Here is a 6,000-nt window from a genome sequence, read left to right on the forward strand (position 1 = left end):
ACTGTATATACACTGTGTACTCCCCCCACACCCCGTATACTCCGCTCACACTGTATATACACTGTGTACTCCCCCCACATCCCATATACTCTGCTCACACTGTATATACACTGTGTACTCCCCCCACATCCCATATACTCCGCTCACACTGTATATACACTGTGTACTCACCCCACACCCCGTATACTCCGCTCACACTGTATATACACTGTGTACTCACCCCACACCCCGTATACTCCGCTCACACTGTATATACACTGTGTACTCCCCCCACATCCCATATACTCTGCTCACACTGTATATACACTGTACACTCCCCCCACACCCCGTATACTCCGCTCACACTGTATATACACTGTGTACTCACCCCACACCCCGTATACTCCGATCACACTGTATATACACTGTGTACTCACCCCACATCCCATATACTCCGATCACACTGTATATACACTGTGTACTCCCCCCACATCCCATATACTCCGCTCACACTGTATATACACTGTGTACTCACCCCACACCCCGTATACTCCGATCACACTGTATATACACTGTGTACTCCCCCCACATCCCATATACTCTGCTCACACTGTATATACACTGTGTACTCCCCCCACATCCCATATACTCCGCTCACACTGTATATACACTGTACACTCACCCCACACCCCATATACTCCGATCACACTGTATATACACTGTGTACTCACCCCACACACCGTATACTCCGCTCACACTGTATATACACTGTACACTCCCCCCACATCCCATATACTCTGCTCACACTGTATATACACTGTACACTCACCCCACACCCCGTATACTCCGCTCACACTGTATATACACTGTGTACTCCCCCCCCCCCACATCCCATATACTCCGCTCACACTGTATATACACTGTACACTCACCCCACACCCCGTATACTCCGCTCACACTGTATATACACTGTGTACTCACCCCACACCCCGTATACTCCGCTCACACTGTATATACACTGTGTACTCACCCCACACCCCGTATACTCCGCTCACACTGTATATACACTGTGTACTCCCCCCACATCCCATATACTCTGCTCACACTGTATATACACTGTGTACTCCCCCCACATCCCATATACTCTGCTCACACTGTATATACACTGTACACTCACCCCACACCCCGTATACTCCGCTCACACTGTATATACACTGTGTACTCCCCCCACATCCCATATACTCTGCTCACACTGTATATACACTGTACACTCACCCCACACCCCGTACACTCCGATCACACTGTATATACACTGTGTACTCCCCCCACATCCCATATACTCTGCTCACACTGTATATACACTGTGTACTCCCCCCACATCCCATATACTCTGCTCACACTGTATATACACTGTGTACTCCCCCCACATCCCATATACTCCGCTCACACTGTATATACACTGTGTACTCCCCCCACACCCCGTATTCTCCGCTCACACTGCATATACACTGTGTACTCCCCCCCCACACCCCGTATACTCTGCTCACACTGTATATACACTGTACACTCACCCCACACCCCATATACTCTGCTCACACTGTATATACACTGTACACTCACCCCACACCCCGTATACTCCGATCACACTGTATATACACTGTGTACTCCCCCCACACCCCGTATATTCCGCTCACACTGTATATACACTGTGTACTCCCCCCACATCCCGTATACTCCGCTCACACTGTATACACTGTACACTCACACCCCGTATACTCCGCTCACACTGTATATACACTGTACACTCACCCCACACCCCGTATACTCTGCTCACACTGTATATACACTGTACACTCACCCCACATCCCGTATACTCCGCTCACACTGTATACACTGTACACTCACACCCCGTATACTCCGCTCACACTGTATATACACTGTACACTCACCCCACACCCCGTATACTCTGCTCACACTGTATATACACTGTGTACTCCCCCCACATCCCATATACTCCGCTCACACTGTATATACACTGTGTACTCCCCCCACACCCCGTATATTCCGCTCACACTGTATATACACTGTGTACTCCCCCCCACATCCCATATACTCCGCTCACACTGTATATACACTGTGTACTCCCCCCACATCCCGTATACTCCGCTCACACTGTATATACACTGTACACTCACACCCCGTATACTCCGCTCACACTGTATATACACTGTACACTCACCCCACACCCCGTATACTCTGCTCACACTGTATATACACTGTACACTCACCCCACATCCCGTATACTCCGCTCACACTGTATACACTGTACACTCACACCCCGTATACTCCGCTCACACTGTATATACACTGTACACTCACCCCACACCCCGTATACTCTGCTCACACTGTATATACACTGTGTACTCCCCCCACATCCCATATACTCCGCTCACACTGTATACACTGTACACTCACACCCCGTATACTCCGCTCACACTGTATATACACTGTACACTCACCCCACACCCCGTATACTCTGCTCACACTGTATATACACTGTACACTCACCCCACACCCCGTATACTCCGATCACACTGTATATACACTGTGTACTCCCCCCACACCCCGTATACTCCGCTCACACTGTATATACACTGTGTACTCCCCCCCCACACCCCGTATACTCCGCTCACACTGTATATACACTGTGTACTCCCCCCACATCCCATATACTCCGCTCACACTGTATATACACTGTGTACTCCCCCCACATCCCATATACTCTGCTCACACTGTATATACACTGTGTACTCACCCCACACCCCGTATACTCCGATCACACTGTATATACACTGTACACTCCCCCCACATCCCATATACTCTGCTCACACTGTATATACACTGTGTACTCCCCCCACATCCCATATACTCTGCTCACACTGTATATACACTGTGTACTCACCCCACACCCCGTATACTCCGCTCACACTGTATATACACTGTGTACTCCCCCCACATCCCATATACTCTGCTCACACTGTATATACACTGTGTACTCCCCCCACATCCCATATACTCTGCTCACACTGTATATACACTGTGTACTCCCCCCACACCCCGTATACTCCGCTCACACTGTATATACACTGTGTACTCCCCCCCCACACCCCGTATACTCCGCTCACCCCGTATACTCCGCTCCTGCTCTGTCACATTTTCCTCTCTGGTCACTTCTCCGCAGGTCTCCACTTCATGTGTACAAGGACCTGTGTGACGTCATGATCATGTGATCGTGCCATGACAAGTTGGACGGTCATGTGACGTTTGTGATCGGACGCGGCCACACAGAAGCCTCGTAGGGGGGAGGCGGCTCGGGGAGCTAGAGAGGTAACAGCGGACGTCGGGTGTTTTTTCTGCTGGTCGCTGCGGTGTGAACAAGGCTCCTAGGGAGCATTTCTTGGCGGACTCACCCCTTGGTAGCAGCCGGATTCCCCACATTACCATAGTAACCGTGTGATACAGTCTCACAGGAGCCAGAGCCTTGGGGTATGTGTCCACGTTCAGGTTTGCTTCAGGCTTTGGTCAGGATTTTATGCAGGTAAAATCCTGACCAAAACTGCACCTGAGGTCACTGGCAGGTCACCTGCGGTGTGCCTGTGTGTTTTGCTCATTGTAGCAACATGCTGCGTTTTGAAAAACGCAACGCATGTGCGTTTTCGCGGCAAAAACGCATGCGTTTTTAACGCATAGTGGAGTCGAGATTTCATGAAATCCCCTCCACTATGCTGTAACATCTGGACGCTGCGTTTTTTACCCTACGCATACCCTAACTTTCACATTTGCGATTGAATCCGCAGCGTATCTTCCACAACCTGAAACGCATGATAAACTGCATGCAAGCGCAGCGGTTTTTAGACGCATAAGTTTCCGCATGCGGTAAAAAAACCCGCAGCGTTTGCATGCCTTTTCATGCGTTTTGCATGCGGTTGCGGTTTTTGTGCGCATGGTGGAAAATTTTACAGGAGAAAAAACTAAACAGACACCGCCAATGGGACTACAGTGGACCCTTGGACTGCTGAAATCTTCGCAGTTTGTCCGTGTGCAGTCCGTGTGCCGTGCAGGAGACAGCGCTACAGTAAGCGCTGTCCCCTGCATCTGGTGCTGAAGCCGGAATTCATTCCTTCTTCCCAGCAGCGTTCGCTGGAGAGAAGGAATCAAAAATCATTGTTTTTTTAAATTTTTTGTGTTTAAAATAAAATCCTTGTCACCACCCCCTGTGCACCCGCCCGCTGGAAATAAAATACTCACCCAGCTCCCTCGATGCTTCCTCTCAGCGCCGCAGCTTGTCCTGTATGAGCGGTCACGTGGTGCCGCTCATTACAGTGATGAATATGCGGCTCCACCTCCCATAGGGGCGGAGCCGCATATTCATCACTGTAATGGGCGGCACCACGTGACCGCTCATACAGGAAGAAGCTGTGGCGCTGAGAGGGAGCCGGGTGAGTATTTTATTTCCAGCGGGTGGGCGCACAGGGGGTGGTGACAAGGATCTTTATTTTAAACACAAAAAATATAAAAAAACAATGATTTTTCATTCCTTCTCTCCAGCGAACGCTGCTGGGAAGAAGGAATGAATTCCGGCTTTAGCATCAGATGCAGGGGACAGCGCTTATCTCTAGCGCTGTCTCCTGCACGGTCCGTGTGGTACCCAGTCGGCACACGGCTGCCACACGTGTGCCACACTGATGTGCCACGTGAGCACACGGACACGGATAACTCCGGTACCGATTTTTCCAGTACCGGAATTATCTGGACGTGTGGGACAGGCCAAAGAAATAGAGAACGACAGAGAAGGAGACGGCGTCGGCGTTTTTGGAGACACCCCATTATTGAACTCCGGGAGAGCCGTGGAGCCTATCACACGCTATATGGCCAGCTTAATGCCAACCCGGAGAAATTCCCGGAATATACCAGGATGTCTCAAGACTCGTTCCGGGAATACCTTGCTCGTGTACAAGGAGCCATCCGGAGACAGGTCACCCAGCTCCGTAGAGCGATTCCACCAGAGGAACGTCTGCTGGTTACACTAAGGTACGTAATAATTCTAAATAAATGCCTGTCATATTTATTATTAGTCATAATTATTATTGTTCTGCCATGTATAATTTGTATTTTCCTTTATGTGTTTAGCAAAACCCCATCATAAATAGAATTGTTCGTACTTTGTTTCTTTCTTTTTTCTCAGATTCCTGGCTACCGGGGAGAGCTTATCATCGCTCCATTTTCAGTACTGGCTTGGAATTTCCACCTTGTCTGGAATAGTTGCGGACACCTACCGGGCTTTGTGGAACGTTCTCCGGGATGAATTTATCCCCCTACCCACCGCAGAAATGTGTCTGGAAATTACCGACAAAGTCTGGAGACTGTGTGATTTCCCCAACTGTTTGGGAGCAGTGGATGGAAAGCACATACAGATTACCGATCTGGATCGGAGTACTTTAACTACAAGAAATATTTTTCTGTAGTGCTCATGGCAATAGCAGATGCGGACTGTCGCTTTATCGCCATGGACAGTAGAGCTTTTGACCGTGGCAATGACTCCCAGACTTTCAAGAACTTGGATATGGGCCGACGTTTGTATGGCAAAAATTTTAACCCCTTCAAGACGCGGCCCTTTTCCGTTTTTGCGTTTCTGTTTTTCACTCCCTTTCTTCCCAGAGCCATAACTTTTTTATTTTTCCCTCAATATGTCCATGTGAGGGCTTATTTTTTGTGGGACGAGTTGTACTTTTGAACGACATCATTGGTTTTACCATGTCGTGTACTAGAAACTGGGAAAAAAATTCCAAATGCGATGAAATTGCAAAAAAAGTACAATCCCACATTAGTTTTCTGTTTGGCTTTTTTGCTAGGTTCACTAAATGCTAAAACTGACCTGCCATTTTTGTTTCTCCAGGTCATTACGAGTTCATAGACACCAAACATGTCTAGAGTATGTTTATGTAAGCAATAAAAAAAAAT

The 6,000-nt window shown here is 48.7% G+C and overlaps 1 protein-coding gene across 1 annotated transcript in view; it reads right to left on the bottom strand.

Annotated features, from left to right (window-relative positions):
* LOC143817865 (oocyte zinc finger protein XlCOF8.4-like) overlaps window positions 1-3,254 on the bottom strand; it is a 251,108-nt gene extending 247,854 nt beyond the window's left edge. The window contains exon 1 of the mRNA XM_077299328.1: window positions 3,165-3,254. The gene's annotated coding sequence lies outside the window, so the exon portion shown is untranslated. The remainder of the gene's footprint in view (window positions 1-3,164) is intronic.
* Window positions 3,255-6,000: the final 2,746 nt, after the last annotated feature.

The sequence above is a fragment of the Ranitomeya variabilis genome, chromosome 3 (assembly GCF_051348905.1).
Source record: "Ranitomeya variabilis isolate aRanVar5 chromosome 3, aRanVar5.hap1, whole genome shotgun sequence".
In the NCBI taxonomy this organism is placed as follows: Eukaryota; Metazoa; Chordata; class Amphibia; order Anura; family Dendrobatidae; genus Ranitomeya; species Ranitomeya variabilis.